We start from the raw sequence: 20,144 nt of genomic DNA, 5'->3' as shown, positions 1-20,144 counted from the left end.
AGTTTCTTGTGGGACATGGCACAGAAAACATTAATCTTTGGAGAATCTCGCTTGCGTTCCAAAATTGCGTGAGGGTTTTGTGTTCCCCAAATTCTACAATTTTGCCTGTTTACTTTTCCACTTGTATGAAATGTTGCCTCGTCTCAAAAATTATTGAATTCACAAAAGCATCCTCTTTGTCCTGTAGTGCACAACAAAACTGGAATCGGTCCTCTTTGTCTTTTGGATATAACTTTGCATTAACTGTAATCTCCATGGTTTCATGTTTAATTTTTTACGCAAACCGCGCCACACAGACGTTGCTGACACTTGCAACTAAAGTGAACCACTGCGTAAACCACCACCACCATTTTCTCTGGCTCCTTGTGAAAGCTTCTCTCGCTCGTTCAACGTCATTTGCACTCACACTTGGCCTACCACTTCTCTTCTTAGAACACAGACACCCTGTTTCAACGAACTTCTCATGCCAATTTGTAGATTGCCTTTCTTGTTTGTACTGCTTTACCGTACTTAAACCTAAATTTTTGTAGGACATCTGTTGTACTCTCTGTTTTGTCAAATTGTAGGAAGCAGAAAGTCTTTTCATCTCCAGAAAGCGTCATCTATATTTTAGTACCTCCTAGTGGTGATATATGGAACTACATATTACACCTGCAATGAAAAACAAATTACAACTTCAATGTTTTAAATTATTTACTTCCTTACTTTACAAAGCTACTACTTTGGCTACAATAATTTTTTTAAAGTGCTCCCGGACTTTTGAAACAAGGTGTACTATGAACACTTTATACTGCCTGCGAACCGGATAAAATACAAAATAGAATGAAAACTTTTAATTTCATGTCCTTGAATTATGTCTGTTAGGCTACGGGAGACAGATGATAAAGGCAAGTGAATGTTGATGGAGAAATTGGTCGAATAAGAAGGTAAGTACCCCTCGGAGTGGGAGTACCCCTACAACACAAAAGAACACTATGTTGTACACCACATACTTTCTTGGCCGTGGATTGAACCTGAGGTAAATACTTTTATACTATGCCAGCATTGACCCCGGATAGAATATAATGTTCTCTTGTAGCATGGTTGACATTATAATTTAATATTTACGTTATTTTGTACGTACTTACCTAATTATATTGTATTTTATTTTAATTTTTATTATTAACCCTTTTCTTAATTAGCATGTGCTTATAGTCCTACTTTCTTGAACTAATATTAGAAGTAAAATTAAATTATGATGTTGGCAGATAAAGACATTTCCGATGAGGGAACATTAGACGTAGTATGGACTGCTTTAAACTTTGAGAAGAAATAATTTTAAAGTATTTTCTTACATCTAACGCACTCCGCGTACACAAGCATTGACTTTGCTTCCAGCGAAAGAACATCGGTGAAGTTTTAGAGGTTTCTAAACATCTCGTAAATACACTCCTAGTAAACTAATGGTTATCCATGATTGCGAACTTAATTTTAGGGTTGAAGGAATGATAGACGAAAATCAAAAACCCTTAAAAGCCACTGCAATTGTCTAAAAAAATAATTAATATTCATTTTCCGTGAAATCTAAATACCCTACTTGGCAAAGATCAAGCAACACAGAAGGTCGTGTTCTTCCTAAAGATAAGGTCAAAAATATCCTACGAACTGCTGGAAAAACATTAAGTAGAGTAGAAAGACACCTTTTGGAGTACACGAAAAATAGTAATGGGGAATAAAAATGTAATCCTTTACTTAAAACGTAAACAATATACAGTCTTTGCTCACTAACAGTGGAAAAGTGGTGACATCTAACGCGTGGGTTTCTGGTTCAATGGGAGGTCACTCCAAAGTAGGATTTATGTATATGACTTTTCCCGTAATTCTCCTCTTTCTTCTTAGTCTCTTCATTCTACTATTACACTGGGTAACAAATTTTGACCAACTTTATGTTTATCTGATTTCTTTTCTTTCTTTAATATCGTTGGGTGGTACTAATAACGTGCATAACATTAGTTTTCCCGAAATGTCAAAAATCACCTTAAAATTTGTCTTTAAGCCTTAGAAATCGGGTAATTTGTCGAATTTTTCTTCCATTTTTCGTTAAAGCGTAATAACTGAAAAACCTTTTACCCTAATACAACCGGTTATACCTTGCTTTCTAAGCAAAGGAACAGGCTTTTAAACGGTGTAAGTTTATTTGCAATATTACATGCGAAAGAAAATTTAATTAACAAATTTTGAGAAAATTCTTAGTTTTTCCTCAAAATTAAGTATTTTTATTTCTGGAGTTGGCAACACTGTTTGTACATAGGCAAATTACATCATATTTTTTTCTCTTTCAACTAAAGGTTTATGTATGACATTGTGAGTGCCAGGAAGTAAATGTTTCCTTTCTGGCCACACCTTGAGTGTACAATGACTGTCAGTATCTCTGCTATCCCAAAGCCAAAGAAAACACGATTATTTAGTATTGCCACTCTGCAAATCTAGAAGAAAACCGATCATCTTAAAATCTCCACAAATATCCCATTTATATTTTTGGTACTCAATCTTTTCCAACAATAATTTCACGTTTTCGTAGTCTTCCTTCATGTGGACTGAGTGTGCAACTGGTACAGAAGGATTCACATTTCCATTGTGCAGAAGAACTGCCTTCAAACTTCTAGATGAACTGTTTATGAAAAGACACCACTCCTCTGGTTGATGTGGGAAACTGATAGCTTCAAATAGACCACTAACGTCATGACAATAACACAAACTTCTTTCCATTTTGAAGAATTGTGAAAAAGTCTTATGCATTTTCCTATATTTTTTTTATTTTACATATTGGAAGGAGAAAATTCCACTCATTTAAACGTGAAGCAGGAAGTTCTGCCTTTGATTTGGGAAGATATAAATCTCTTATCAAGTCATCAAGTTCTTGCTGATTAAGCAAATGTGGTTCCTCTTTCCTGGTTTCATGCTAAAAACTAATATCAAGATCGGAAGATTCCTCTGCTCTCCTTCCGATGACAATATCTGTGGTGGTTTGGGTACAGGAAGTTCGTCACTGTGTGGAACTGGAGCAATGGATGAAGGTAAACTGGGGTATTCTATTTTTCTCTTATTCTTTCTGTTTTTATAGTGTGTTTTCCAACTGAACAGAAGTAGAGTCATTATGATGATTAGTAGACTCTCTTCAAATTCGAGGAATAGCAAATGACATACACTTTCTTCTTCACCGTAACCAACCTTCTAATATAGAGCGGCAACTACCACAACACACATGCGGAGCCCAATGTTTGTCTTCATCACCTACGGGCACTCGAAAGTAAGCTTCATATGCAACACAGAACTTTGTTCCAAGAACAATGTTATGTTTAAGTTGTTTGGGGCTTATGTAATATCCACAAACTTAAACAAAATGAGTCTGCTGACATTTTACAACGTTTACTTGTAGACATTTTATCTTTCACACAGCACCTAGTGAAATTAAATCAAATGCCACTGATATAATATAGTTACCACTATAGTTAATACTGTATTCAGCTGGCTATCGAAGTGGAGTCATATAGAAATTTACTGACTTTACTTAAGTAAAAGTTAATATTTTTGTAAAAGTAAGGTAAAAATAAGAAATTATATTTTTCTAGACAGTTATTTTCATTCAAAATAAATGCTGTATTCAAAATTTGTAATCATAGAACGCATATGTTACGAAACGGAACTTGCTAATTAATCCACATGAGTTCGTTCTGTATTGCTATCTATGGATAGCCGAAGTTAAGGCTGAAATTCTTCCTCTAAAATGGCGTTCTTGAACAAAGACGATTTTATAAAATTCCTTCCGAACAATCGACATTTGAGGAAAACTAATGCCAGATTCGTAATTAGCACGTCAAAATCATTCGGTAAATGTAAAAACATTAAGATAAACAATTTCTTGTTGAGCAGTGTTATTATCTATTTCGTTATCTCCTTTTTCCTTTGCATCTGTGCATTACCGTGGAAAGTTAAAAAGAATGTTATTTTTGAAGTCAAAGATTTCATTCAAAATTACCTTTCAATCATAATTTTGGAAGCAACTGATATTTTAGATTCTAATATGCGTACAGATTAACAATATGAAGACATTTACATAAAAGTTAGACACATTTGTCCGGGAAATAGCATCCTCATATATTATATACTTTTTTTGTTGGCACAAGCCGATTCCTACTTGGAGCAGGTAAACTTTAGGGAGGTCAGTATTTGAAAATTTTTCAAAGCTACTTATCACTTAATACCTTCTAGACTTTTACTATCTTGGCGTCAGCCCATGAAAAACCAATATCGTACTTTCAATATTAACATTTATTTCAATTATGGATGTCATTTTATTTGTGGATTCCCAATATGGTCTCTTGCTTAAGGTTGCTATCGGTAAGTCGCAGGTTGTCTACTAACTGCTATCGGTGGAACTTTTGTTTTAATGTAACTTTGTCTTAAATGAAAACTTATATATTCTAGGGGAGAGTCGAAAAATCGAAAATTTGAGGATCCCTTTGGAATAGTGCGGAAAAGTGTCTGCATGTATTACCCATGCTGAATTTCAGAACCTTAGCATAATATCTTTTGTTCTGGCATGCCCTATGAAGGTTCGAAAATTTTCTTAAAAAATAGGAACAATCTAAACTTTTGTAAATTTTCAATAGAATCGTAGGCCCTTTCGGGGTAGTACGGAAAAGTTATACCTACGTGCAAAATTTCGAAACCCTAGAATCATATCTTAAGTTCCGGCATGGGGTGCAAAATTCTAAAAAATTCGTTGAAAAATTGTCAACACTTAACATTTTTAATTTTTAACCATTTCTAGCCAGAATTTTTCTGGGTGTTCGAAAAACATATGTTCACAGTATTTTCTGTTGCAAAGATGCCACATCCTAGATCCTCTGTTTTGCTTCACCGCGAGTAAGTAGAGGTACCAACTTATGAGATTGACCGAAAGAAGAGTGTAATGATTACATGGGGAAACGGCATGAATTAATATTAGATTTATGATTATAAAAAGTTAGTGATTCCAAATGTTATCAACGAGCCGGACGTTTATCACAGCATCTTTCATAGTAGTAACGAAATGTTGCATCTGTATGTATTTAACTGCTATAAAAAGTTTCAGAACCGTGAGATAACATTTTCTCTTCTGGCAGTTGGCCTGAACTTACGTATTTTTTCTTACTAGTACATCAACAATATTCTTTCAATCTCAAAAACTCATTTGTTTCAAGTAAAGCAGCAACATTTTATAACTACAAAGTTATTAGGCTTCAAATGTTTCATTCATACAATTACCTGAAAGATTAGAATGTTAATGTTTATGTCTTTAACAAAACAGAAAAACAAACGAATACCTTATAAGATATATGTACTTCCAATTTCAAGTTTGTGAAATATTTTCGCGAAGGTTTCACAATTTACATTTTATACTCTTCCTTCAACCTGAATGATGACATACTTTTTCTGGATTTCAAGGTAGTTCGAATGAAGTCGTCACGGTTTTCATTGCCAAAAACTTTTCATGGAAGCCACCGTAAATAGTTGTACAGTTCTTTCCACAGCTTGGATGAGGTACGAGAAGTCAGCGAATGACCATTGAGTTGAAACCTCTTCTTGCAACGTGGTTTTCAGACCGTCGGATGTTATGTCATTCAAGACTTTGGTAGTGTCAGGACTCCCCCCCACCCGGAGCTCTGAGAGTGACCACGGAAGAGACCAAAATAATACGACTATAATATAATAGTAAATAAAATAGTACCAGCAGTGCCCCCGCCCAGAATACTAAGTGTGCCCCCCCGAAACTTTATTCCGAAACAACGACTAGGCAAGAACAATATATATCAGATTTTTTGATCCTAGCTAGGAATGGATGGATCAATCGAGGGCAAGGCACAATTAATTGGCTAATATGTTACTAATGGAAGCTGCTCGCAACGGTCCAAAAACTTGCCAATACTGCCAGAGTAAGACCAAGGGACAGAAGTGAATCCATCAAGGAACTGGAACAAGTGACATAGGAGTAATTCCTTAAAATGATGGTGGCAAACAGCCCATTGAACAGGTTTGTCTAACTTTTATCAAAGGCGGCGCCGTACTCCATTATGTACTCTTGCGTTCACTGGTGTTGCATCACAACCAAGCACAATAACGCTGTTGAGACCTTCAAGCACCTCTGCTTCAATATAGTCGACAATATTTTCAGAAATGTCCAGACTGGATTTAGAGGTAGGTGTAACATGTCCAACGTAGATACAAAGAGGTTTCTTTACAAGAGAATAATGTTCTCCCATTAATGTTTTCTGACAGTACTTCTCGCTAAGCTTTTCTCTTGACAATGTGTTATTAAGTCGACCATCAAAGTGAAGACCTAAAATAGGAACATATGCATTTTCCAAACTCTCACTTCTAAGTTTTTTTCATAGTTTGAGGTCTTTCTCTTGATATTTTGTTCTTGTTAGCCACTAACGTTGTAACCGAAACGCTGATTAGGCCGACGTCGAGCAAAACACTATGTCTATTGGAGTAATGGCTTGAAGGGATACCCCGAACCTTTGACTTAATATGGCGATGTTTGTAAGGTTCATTCGCATTTGGGACGACGTTGTTCGAGGCAAAGATCGTGCACTTGCATCGACGTTCTCCTTCATTTCGTTTGCGTCTTCTTCCTCTGAGGATATTGAATTTGTTGTTGTGAACTGCATATCCTGCTGAGATAACGATGCGCCATGAAAGAGCTGATTGCGGCATACTTTCAGAATTACAAAGAAGACCATTTGACTTTCAGTTGAGATGTTTTTGAATTTTCCTCTTTTCTTGCTCATCGACTGGGCCGTTACACCATACTCGCACTGTTCTTTGATCGGTTAGAAATGCCTGTCCATTTATTATCCCAGAGTTCTAGGGTTTTGAAATTTCGCACAGATAATACCTACATGTAGGTACCACTTTTCCGTGCAACCCCGGCAGGGCCTACGATTCTATTGAAAATTTACAAAATTGTAAATTATTCCTATTTTTTGCCAAATGTTTGAACTTCAGGGACCTTGCCAGAACAGAAGATAAAATCCTAAGGTATCGAAATTTCGCAGAGGTATAGTTACATACAGTCACAATTTTTCCGCACTACCGCAAAGGGGTCCTAAAACTTTCGATTTGTTCGATCGCCCTTATATATTAATGTTAATTCCATGTGCTTCCTTGTATCGTTAAGAATTACTGTTATTGACTATGCTTATGAAATTTATATAAGGCTAAGGAGTTGCAAACTTGAAAATATTATGAAATATTTCGCTGACTTCCACAGTCAATATCAACACAAGAAGGATACTAAATTATAACAGCCGAAGTGTGTATGTGGTGACGTTATGAAGGAGACGGAAGAGTAAAAAATGAATACTCTTTTCACTGGAATATTTCGACATAGAGGGCTAACATATTCAACTCTACATAATTACTAAACTATGAAAGGATGCTGACAACGTCAATTATTGGTTTACCAACTCATTACGTAGGAAAAACGTGATAATTGATTGTGTCACTATAATAAATTTCTAAACTTCTGAAAATAATGTAAAATTATTCATAACCTCCCCCTACTGAGTAATATAGTGTTGTTGGAATTTACTTCAAGCTCCTCTTTGAGATTTTGCTTGCACTCTGACATGAATATTTCTATAATAAGGCGGTTAGATTCTTCGTTTGTTGAAGCTCTAATCGCGCTCATTCAAAAATGTGTTTGAACATTATATTTATAGTAAAATCTAATAGTAACAAAACGCACTTTCTTATAAGTATATTGTAAGCGCTCAATATGTTGCTGAAGTCAATATTCAACTATTTCCAATCAACACTGAGCTACACAATATGATAATTCATTTTTAAAGCTCGATAGAAAATTTTCTATTATATTACGTTGTTTCATTTAATGCAAGATAACGATAACGAAACCTAAAATGTATTCAAGTAATAAACCATTATTTGTTAGGGCCATCTATGAACTATTGTGGAAAGCAACTTGAGCAAGTTGGAGCCAAAGGTTGAGTTTTTTAAAAAAAATATACCGTATATCCTTTAAAAAAAAACATTTTTATTCCTTGGAAGAACAACTTTTAAAATTATGTCACACACTATGAAAATTTCTAAAACAGTTCATAGAAATAATATTGAATTATATTCTGTATTTAAACATTATGCATATTTACGAAATAACTTTAAGACTATCCAGCTCTTTACTAGTTCCCAGAAGAACCCTGAACTCAACATGAAAAGGTTGCTGCAAATCAAGTTCTACTCGAACGCATCCAAATCATCCTACCTGTGGACACTATTAACTTAAGTTGTTGGTTCCTGTTGAAATTTTGTTTCGAAAGACGGCATAATTTAATTTCCCAAAGTTATTGCTCTGGTAAATACATCTCCCGCTAAGACATCACACACTTCCAAGGGCGTCCATCAGGGGGCAAGGTGGGCTCTCGCCCCCTCTAGATGAAATTGTACTTCGAAAGACCGAAAACCCATTAGATTTTTAGAATAGTTACCTCAAAATTTGAGACTACATTTGAAATGTCACTTATACTTGCCCCTCCCTGGAAACCACAACATGGGCACCCTTGCACACTTCTGAAGAAACTTATGGTGACGGTGATTTGATACATATTCCAGCTCCTTGGGTATGAGATGGAAGTGGAAGAACAATGGAGGGAAAAGTAAAGTTCCACTAATACATTTCTGTAGATCATTCTTCGGTAGATGAGATGTCAGGGATAGTTTGTTGTCTCGTTGCCCTGTTCATTGTGTCGTTGTCCTATCAACATTAATTTCTGCCCTCACTAAGAAATCAAGCTGGTTGCTGGCTACAGGCTGCATTATTTGCTCACAGTTGAATCACTGAAAAGTCATATCGATATAATTAACAGTTAGGTCAAAATTGAATTAAGTTTATAAAGCATAACTATACGCAATGAAGTTCATATGGTAGGAAGATCTACTCAGAATAACGTTATTTGTCAAATATATAGCAACTTGTAATTTTAGTAGTCTTAAGAGACTTCTGGAATGAATAGACTTTCAACTTGTCTTTCTCTACGAGGTGGACACTAAAAACTTGTTTCTAATATCCACGGTTTTTCTTTCATTGAAGGAAAGCAACTGCAGCGTCAGAGACTTCATTCTTTCTCTCTAAGCAATGCAGGTTTTGTTAAGTAAGGTGGCAGCACCTGAGTTACAGCGCTGAAGATCTGTTTATGGCACTGCCCAGAGCCAAGAAATTTTTGGTTGAAGAGTAATTGGTCATTGTGAAATTCCTCACCGCAACTGGACGTTCTGCAACCAATATGCATACTGTATTGGAAGATATGTGTGGGTATTGTGCTCTTGTAGAAAACATTGTTAGGAACTGGGTGCGTTAGCTCAAAGCAGGATGAATGAGTCTAAAAGATTAGCAGAGGTCTGGAAGTCTAAAAACAGCATCAAATGACTCTAACGTTGTTCGTTGAAAATTTCATCACGCACTATATGTGTGTGACCATGCAGGAGATTTGAGAGACACTAGGGCTAACAATGTGAACAGTATAACGAATATTTAGTACAAACGAACTGGTCAAAGGAAAGTTTCTTCTTCCGGAGTTTCAGAAATGCTTATTAATGATCCAACATATGCAAGGATTCCATCAAGTGTTGCAAATTTGCCATATTTCAGAAGAGAGGGAGGCTATTTCTTGAAAACTGTAGTGAAAATGGATAAATCATTGACTCCATTATTAAGCCCGAAAATAAAAATGCAGTCGATGTAGTTTAAACACATAGATTCAATTCCTTCAAAACATTCATCAGGTGGCATCCCATGAAAAAGTTGTGTATTTTATCTTCTTGGATTGCCATGTAGTGACGTTGTTCCACTCTGTTTCCAATAGGTCATAGAATTACAGACGATTACATTCATACACTTTCGGATACAGAATGTTGCCAAAATTTACTGAGAAAGGACCAGAATTTGCAAATAGCATTTCATCCTCCACATGAACAATGCACCGCTACACCTTGATAATGTTGAGATCTCATTCCTGGTTGACCACAGAACCAAACTTCTGACAAATCCACCCGAATCACAAGGTGTAGCTCCGAGTGACATCTGGTCTTTACCAAACATCAAGGATTCTCTTCGTAGACACAACTTCGCCAATAGTTCATACCTAAAGAGTGATATTTTCCGGTTTCTGAACAGACTCTCAAATATGACTATCCCACATGCTGCACAAAATGTACCGAGAGATGGCAGCTTTGTATCAATTAACCTAGACAGTTTGGTTAGAAATAGACACAAAAATAGAAATTCAATATAACTTCATGTACTTTTGGTGTGAACGTCATAAAAGAAGATTCATATACTTCTATCAGACATTCATATTTATTACCGGTACTATTGTTGTAATTGAAGATCCAATATTTCCAGAGTTAAAAAGGATTCTCCAGAAAAAATATTTTACATTTCCTTTGGATTTCGGACATCATTTACACAACAGAAAATAGATGGACTAGAGTCAGAAATGCAGTTGTACGAGTGTCATTCGGAAAGTAAAGAACGTTTTTGTATAAACACTTTAATAACTGATATACAAAGGCGAAATTTGTGTTACATACTATGTGATACTTAAGTTACTTTTCGACATAGTCGCCGTGTAAATTTAAACACTTGTCATATCGTGGTACAAGTTTTTCTATGCATTCGGCATACACAGTTGCCGCCAAACTGTTGAACCAATCACTAACAGCTTCCTTAAGTTCATCATCACTTTAGGAAAGAATTCGTGCAGCCCATCAATAGTGAATCGCCTATCCTCTTGAATTTTCCGCTCAATTCTTCCTTTGAGTTCGTCAGTCACAACAGAAGGCCGGCCCGAGCGTTCCTCATCGTGCACATTAGTCCGTCCGTCATTAAACATAATGCAACACTTACGAACTGATGCTTCATTCATTACATTTTCATACACCTCAGTGATTTGTCTATAAATTTCTATCGGACGCACTTTTCTTGCATTCAAAAATCTTATCACACTACGAACCTCACACTTGCCGGGGTATCGCACATTTTACAGTCGCACAGCGAAGCAATAACGGACCGTAGCGGATCGCAGCTGGTGCCAGACTGAGGCTAAAGCATGCCCAGGTCAATAACCCAGCGGCAGCGGAGGTGGGGGAACACGCGCACGCGCTAGCGCAAAACGTTCTTTACTTTCCGAATGACCCTCGTATTATCCAGTTCTGTTGGAGTCGAGATAAAGTGGTGAGGAATTGTTTATATTGTGAGAGTTGTTCTTGCATGATGTTATATGCACACGTCGCATTCATAGCCCGGTCGTCATTCGGAACTATCTTTAAGTGTAGATCCTGTCTTTCACAATTTTGCTGTTATAAAAGGACCCAAAGCATTAAAAGATCACACTACTCTCAAGAAAAACAGAGAAATGAATTACAATTAGCCCTCTTTGCTGGTAGTTCCTTGTGCCTATGTTTTTGTTGCTCGATGGCTCGGATTCTGTTTCCGGTAGAAGAGTTTTGAAATTCGAAAACATTACACTTGTTCAGTTTCCACTTGAATATCTAGATTGATCTCTGAAGTTGAAATGGACAACTTACGGGAACAGCTCAAAATTCCCACAGCCAAAACCCCCACACTCAAGAAATGTCAAAACGCCCACATAAACGGTCATAACCCTCACACAAATGGACAATTCTCCAAAATGCACGAACGGTCATAACTCCCACAGCCAAAATCTCCACACTGGTAATGGGTCATAACCTCCAACGGTCAAAACTCCCACACAAATGGACAAAACTCCCACATAGCAACGGTCACAATCACCACATAAACGGACAAAACTCCCACACGCAGAAATTGTCACAACTGCCACACAAATGGACAAAAATCCCACACAATCGGACAAATCTCCCACCCTCTGAAATGATCCTCGTTGCATGTCTTGCCCTTGTACTTTTAATAACATTTTTTATTCCACTTAAACTGATGTTGCAACTATTCTTCTTGCACTGTTTTCTAATGACAGAAACACTAAAGTGGGCGTCATAAAGAGCCGCAACAAAGACGTGCAATCACGATCATTTCAGAGTGTGGTGGATTTGTCCGATTGTGTTGTTGTTTTGTCCATTTGTGCGGCAGTTGTGACAATTTCTGCATGTGGGAGTTTTGACCATTTATGTGCGAGTGTTGTCCATTTATGTGGAGATTATGACCGTTGCTATGTGTGGCTGTTTTGTTCTTTTGTGTGCGAGTTATGACCGATCGTGTGGGCGTTTTAACATTTCTTGAGTGTGGGAGTTTTGGCTATGTGTATTTTGACCGTTCGTGCGTTTGGGAGATTTGTCCATTTGTGTGGGAGTTATGACCGATCGTGTGGGCGTTCTGACATTTCTTGAGTGTCGGGGTTTTGGCTGCGAGGGTTTTGACCAAGACCAAACTTACCATCAGCCAATTAAGGGTGAGTAGGGGTTCCCATCATTAACATGTATCACATGGCACCTTTTAGCATATTTTGTATTTTACACAATTTAATGTATCAGTAAAGAGAATGTTTTATACTGGGAATATATATATTGACAATTGAAAGTCAGTGTTTCAAAAGCCTGTTATTAGATATTATCTTTTGGTTAGTGCGAAGATTTGGAGTCATCATACTGCGGTCAAAATTAACTTAATAACTAATAAAATTAATCGTACTAAACAGAAAGTAAATTTAGAATACTAATTCCCATCTCATATTCACTTCTCTATTTCTTTTTTGGTTCTTGATATTAGTCGAATCACCTTCCACTCCTTAGAAAAGGATTATAATTTTCTGGCAGCACCAGTTTCAAACATGAAGATTTTGATAACATTCGGGTAAATTGTGGTTGCTGATTCCTAATTTGTCACTTTCCTTATATGTCTTGCCCCTTTGACATATTCACTGACTGGGAGCAGTTCCGGGTTCGATTCTCAGCGGGAGAATTCGGTCGTAAAGGTGTAAAATTCTTTTCAGGGCAGATATTCTGAATGTGTCATTTCCTAGAATTTCTTCATTTATGCTAGGCAATTGCCGGGAGGGTACATAACACAAAGGTCCAATGGGACTCCTTCCTTCCCCAATTCTTTCTTTCTTCCCATTCTTCAGACAGTGTAATCGCCGCCGGAAGTTATCCCTCATACGTTGCGTGCTAAAATCGCCATATACGCTAACAGCCCAGAAACGTAAAATTTAATTTGTCTATTTCTCCACTTACCTTATACTTTTTTCCGCTGTAGATATATAAATTCCTCCGTGGATACATAGTAAGTGTACGTTCCTTCAACACGAAAGACCAGGGTTTAATTACCGATTTGGATTTGACACTAAAGTGCAGAAACATGTCTTATGCAGCCTCTGTGCTGAAGAAATATGAAACTTAAAAGAAGTGGTTGTTTCCGAGATAGTGGCTAATCACCCCTGAAGGTATTAATAAACCCGAAACTATTAATAGATCAATGACAGGGTCATGAACAAACATTTTAGTATCGAGAACTGTCAGGTAACACCACGACGCGGATTTCAAGTCTGAAAGCCATTTGACAATATTTTTATTTGCTTTCCTATTTGAAAAACAGAGCTTTATACAGTTATACCATTATCACCATATAGTATATGATTCTGTGAAATTACTACAAAAATGAGGATCTAAAAAGCTTTACATCTGAAACTAAATATAATCGAACACATCTATGTTGTAGTTCTTGCATTGTTGTTGTTCCCTTAGTTCGAATAAATAAAAATTTTTAATTTTTAATTATGTGACTTCCCTCAAGAACCGCCATTACATACAAATTTGTAAATAAATATCTAAATATTATAGCGAAAATATATATAAATTATACCACTAAACTTTTACAATTCCGGTTACGGAAATATTAAGTTTCTTTCTTTCAGATTTACAGCTAGATGCCTAGTATTTTCTTCCAATATTTGCAACATTATTAACGTACCTGTAAAGAAACACATACATGCATAGATGTCAGAGCAGACATAAAAAAATTGCATCCGTATCCGTATCTCATCCGCAATTTCCCTATCCATATCTGCACCCGAATATGTAATATAAAGACCTACATACGGCGATGATAAGATAAGTTTTTAAAACGTGTTTCTCCTATGACAATTACGGTTATAAAAAGCAGTTCCATATTAAATCAATTGCAAATACCCTTTTTTATATTTTATACTTTTATGGATACTAAGATATAATATCAATAAAATTTCAGCTAAATATTGAGTAATATCTCTTCACATTTTAAGTCAACTACGTTAAATAAAATTCATGCAAAGAGAAAACAGAAATTGGTTTAACATCATCAATCCGAATTTTTTTTTTTTTTTTTTTTGCTAAAGCTGTTCGAATTCTATCATATTTCAGGAAACCTGTCATATTTATACAGATAATTACCAAATATCGTCATTTTATATGACATAGCAAACCTAGGAGAAAAGAAAATACTATAGTAACTCACGCTACAAATTTTTTTCCCTACATTCAGAACCTGTGAATTTTAGTACATTTTCTTTTGTCCTGGCATAGCTATGTGCATGAAATTACTATGTAAGATAGTGACACACACAATTTAATTATGACAAAAATATTTAATTTTTGTTAACATTTTATGACTACTTATTTTAGTGGAATATGCACAGAGTCGGGTAACTCACGCTACATTTGTCAACGGTCTTTTATTATTAAGTGTAAGCAACATACATTTATAATAATTTGTAATAAGCACAGTTTAATTAAGTTGAACATTGAACTTTACTTTAAGAAAAGGTTTCATCAGTTATATGAAATTTTACTTGGGATATCGACAGAAAAGAGTAAGACCTATGTAATTATAAATAAGGCTTGTATAATATAATCAACATTAAAACTTAATAGATGAAAGGTAACCTAAGGGAAAAATAAGAAAATAGTAATTCTCTGAAAAAAAATTGATGATGTCAGCTACATACAACTATATATTTTTTTTTTATCAAAACAACAACTTGACTAAAACTTATAACTATATTCCTTTCATGAATTTTTGTCCCTATTTCCGTGGACATATCCAAAAGGAAATTTATGTTACTGCTCTTTACATACTACAGTACAGTACCGTGCCAGTAGCCAACCGATAATCGCAGGGGGAGGGGCGATCCAACTATATTATATTTCATTTGCAAGAATATCGTGAACATTTTATTTATTTTTATTTTATTTATTTCTTATTTAAAATGGCGGAGTTAAGGCATAACCTTTTCTTCCACTCAACCATTTTAGGGGTGGTAAAGATTTAGGGAAACCCGGCCCCCATAGACCCCGGTAGATAAGGGCAAGTACAGTAAAATAACGTAAAAAATCATTTGAAAAAATGTTTTCTGCCTTGCATTTTTGATGGAGTTTCGAAACACGTTATCACGCAGTTGACAAAGATTGAGGATTTTGTGCATTGGAATATCATTTACATCTGTTCACGCCAAACAAGATGTTGAAAGCTTGTATCGCCTCTGCATGTTTAACACATTGAGTTGATTCATCTTCTTCATTGCTTTCTTCATCACCGCCCTCTGCTTCTCGTACACGTTGAATAATTTCAGCATCAGAAAAGTGTTCATTGCGTAACCCTGCTTCTTCTTCATTGAGCCACTCACAAGTAACACTCCGATTTTGATAAAATTTGGAAGGTAGATACTAAACATAAAATAATGGAATACGTGTTTTTTTTATTTTCTGCTTAAAAACGGTTTTAGGGGAATAAAGTCCCCAACAAAAATTTTGCAAGTTGAGAAAATACGTGTTTTGTAAAATGAGGGAATACGGATTTCGTATTTTCCTGGAAGCGAAAGGTTGGGTGGGGCACGGATCCCTCCAAACCTTTGACCACGAAATATCAAAAGTGCTAATAACAGTATGTCAGATGGGAGTAAAGGACATGAAGAATTGCAACGAAACTTTGTATATGGATAATACGCAAAAAATAATTGAATGCGGGTTTTTATTCTCTGCTGGAAAACGGTTTAAAGGGCCAAAAGCCCCATCCAAAATTTTGGAATTTGACCTCGAAAGGCAAGAAGAAGTGGACGGAAGTGAATGAAATGTTCACAAATATTGTACAGGTAAGATGAGAGAATGCGTGTTTCCTATTTTCCTTAAAAGAAAATAAACTGTTGAGTGGACCGGGCGTTAAGTGGCGGAAGGAGTGGACCTAAGCGAATGAAATTATACGTAGATATTGGATATGTAAAATGTGGCCTTTCGTGTTTCACAAGTGCCTCCATCCGATTTCTTCAAATTTGGAAGATCAACTACAAGCACAAACAGTATAGCGTATTTTATAGGATTTCAGGAGGTACTGTTAACCCTTACAATGTTCTTCCGCATAAACAAAAACACGTGTCGATTTATTTTCAGTTTGCTGTTGATGTGCCAAATTTGAAGCAAAACGGATAGGGACACTTGAGAAACACTAAAGGCCTCATTTCACACAAGGTCTATATAAGATCTACACACAATTTTGTTTACTTTGCTCCACTCCTTCCTGCGCTATTACGGTATTATTTTCTTTTTTTTCGATGGGGCCTAGGCACTAACACTGTTTTTCCGTACAAATTAAAACACGTTTCATTTATTTTCCCGTATTCCTTCATTTTATGTCTACAATCTATGTGTACAATTTCGTTCACTTCAGTTCACTTGTTTTTGGATTTGGGCGTCAAGTTTTAAAATTTTGGGTGGGATTTTTTGCCCACCAAAACCGTTTTTTCTGCAGAAATTAAACAGCACGTATTCGTTTATTGCATGTATAGTATCTACCTGCCATAATTTATCAAAATCGGAACGTTACATTTCGGGAGTGATACTTGTCAGTAACATCTTCCGTGATATGGTCATCTGTCTGCTTATGAAAAGCCTGGAGGACACGAACAATGCCAAGCACAAAGGAAGCATTTGATGAATTTTCCTTTGGCAGTCTTTGGGTAAGAGGCCAAAGTTTAATCCAAGAGCTTGCAATGTTCCCTTGAGGAATCTTATTACAAGCTTTCAATAGATATATCATGCATCTTTAATTGTCAAGCCTTTTGTGACAGTTTCTAAAGATTCACCTGAAGACACCACACTACAAAACAAACTTCTCTTAAACCTCATTTTGATCCCGGCGATCATATGCTGCTCCATTATCAGACCGAGTGCTGTTACATTTGGAAGTAAGTACATTACGTAAATTTTCTTCTCATCACTTATAAGTTCTTCTACTGCCGGATTACCAGGGAAATTGAACAGAAGTGAAATCAGCGTTTGGAGAAGGTTTATTGACTTAAGGTGATTTCTCAGAGAAGAAATCAATTATTTGTGAAAACAGTCAATAAATATTTAAATATTCACCTACGCACTATTTTTGGGGCTGAAATACTTCACTGGTATAACAAAGTTTTAAAAAGGCATTGGAAAGTTACTTTTCCCTATCAGTGACATTCGTAACTTATGGTTTCCAGGAGCATTGCAACAAGGGAAAAATGTATTTTCTCTTTGTGTATTTTTCGCCCGGCAGCTACTTTTTCTCTCGCTAAAACAAGTGTTTTTTGGGTGGGAAATGATTTCTACTAAAGGCCCGATTTATCTAATTGTACACATGTTCTCAGTTAAGTCCCTTTTCTGCTGTTTCTTTTGAAAAGTTGATTTTATTGCTCTTAAAAGCATTTTGATCACTCACAAGTTTTTCTCCAGTCTATAACGATACGTGTATTTCAATCTTTATTTGTATTAGTATGCAGCACAAACTATTCAAGAAAGGGAAGAAGTATATGAAAAAAGGATATGTAAATGTAATTTCTTTGCAGTTGATATACGTTGCTGTTTTGTTATAATAGAGATTCGTTGTCATAGCAACGAAGAATAAATAATTCCGGATCCATCTTATGTAAACTACATTCCCAATTTAAGAAGTGAATTTATTTTATTTGTGATGTGCTATAATAAAAGATAATATTTAAAACGCAATGTGCAAACAGTTTTATGGTGGTTTCCGTAGACTTGCTTGTATAAAACTAAAACTGAAGATCTTTGAATAAAAACGTTCTATATATATATATTGGTGGTTCATCGTATAACTTTATTTTGAATAAGTGTCTTTATAAGTCGTACTCACCACTCTTATTCCAAATTCTTTTTAATTGTATAACCAACCGTTAGTTGCACGAAAGTTATCACTGCCAATCAGGGATGTACACAGAAATATATTTCGGGGGGGTCCAAAGCTTTTCAGGCTTCTGGGAACACAATTTCAGGCTAAATTGTATTTACAATGGTAAAATTAGACTACATTTCGAAAAAAAGTCCGGATTTGGGGGTCCGAACACCCAGGATTCACCCCTTGCGTACGTCCCTGCTGCCCATCATTTCTCCGTAGAAAAATGTAGCCTCCTCTGCGATAATGTAGCTACCGAGCTTGTTACGATTGATTCTCTGATGCACTATCCATGTGTAACGAGCTTGTTCCACATTTTCAGCTGTTCTCAAAGATTGTCGCTTTCTCGGGCCACATTACATACGAGAACAGTGAGAGATTATCTTATGTCTGTTACCTTTAATGTCAAACACTGTCGATTTTCCAACACTTATTCTGAAGCAAGTTCTTCTAAACTTTCTCTATTCCCCAGTCTCTTAATTATCTTCCACTTGTCTTCTAAAGTTAGTGTAACATATTTCCTCTTCGACGACATGTTAGCAACTCACGCCTGACAACACACAACTACAGTACCTATTGTACTACATACTTTACGCCCATGAAAATAGACAGGCTTGACTAATCCCGAGAGTTTTGTTTCGTAATTTGTAAAAGACGTAAATAACTCCGTGAACCCCCTGTATGTATGTACTGTATGTTGTGTGTTTACCAAGTACCTATTTATTGAACACAACTTTTATGTTATTTGAGTTGCAGCTAGTGGATCAGTGGTAGAGTGTTCTCCAGTGAATGTTCCCTCCTAGTTCCAGTCAAATAGACTATGTAATGGACAAATATCTGTGTGTTGATATTCTTCTTTCCTAGTGCTTTCTTCATCTCACCATTGTGATCCAACTTATTTTAAGTGCTCTCATTGCCTGGGTGCATAACCGTGGAAAATTAAAATAATGTTATTTGCGATATTCAACAGTATTTGTGAAACTAATTGGACTTTTAGATTCTAATATGCGTATTAATTCACACAAATCTATACAACAGTGAAGAGAATCCGAAGACACTTGACTGAAGGGATGCCACGTCAATGCCGTTTCCTTGTTGTGTTTAAGTATTTTTATTGTTGTTGTCGTTGTTGTTAAGATTGATATAAATTATATATTAATATCATAAGATCCTAAGTTTTTTCTAAACTAGTGACTAAGCATTGCTGCTTCCACTGGTAGGTATTGACCAATACACTATGTCTCAAAATGGATTTTCACTAATTATCAACTGCTCCATTATTTTAAATTCCAATATTTCGCGACACGCCCTAAGGGACTCAGCGACACACCGGTTAGAAATCACTGGGTACACAATAACGTAAAAGTACTTGAATCATTTTGAAAGAATAATTCATTACTATGCGGATCCATCCCTATTCCCAACTAGTTTTTTTTCTTATTCACGCTACTTTCATTAAAATTGCATACCATAAAAGGGGGCTTTCCAAAAATACCAAAGCCTACGCAACGCAGAAACCGATCAAGTTACGGACATGAAACGTCATATATAAACTCACAAATAAAAATAAAAAGACGCGTATTACAACTTTTCAAGAACTTCACATTTATAAAATGAAATCTTTGAATTTTACGTCCCACGAATATGCCAGCTAGACTAAAGGAGACGGCGATTATGAGAAATTTAACATTTATAAAGGAATGACATCTATTTATATATTAAAGTTAACGATCATCCGCTTATGTAGATGCGAAATTCGGTATTCGAAATCTGAACAAAAAATAACACTGTTCGACATTTTTTCACTGTTTAGTTTTTACAGAAACACAAGTAGCAGTTCTTTATTGATTTTTGGTCACAGAACGCGACAATTATACTTAACATTCTCTCCTGGCTCAGGTTTCTGAGTAATTTA

This window comes from Thermobia domestica, chromosome 3 (assembly GCF_964235325.1).
Source record: "Thermobia domestica chromosome 3, izTheDome1.hap1.1, whole genome shotgun sequence".
In the NCBI taxonomy this organism is placed as follows: Eukaryota; Metazoa; Arthropoda; class Insecta; order Zygentoma; family Lepismatidae; genus Thermobia; species Thermobia domestica.
Note: the sequence above shows the minus strand (reverse complement) of the source record.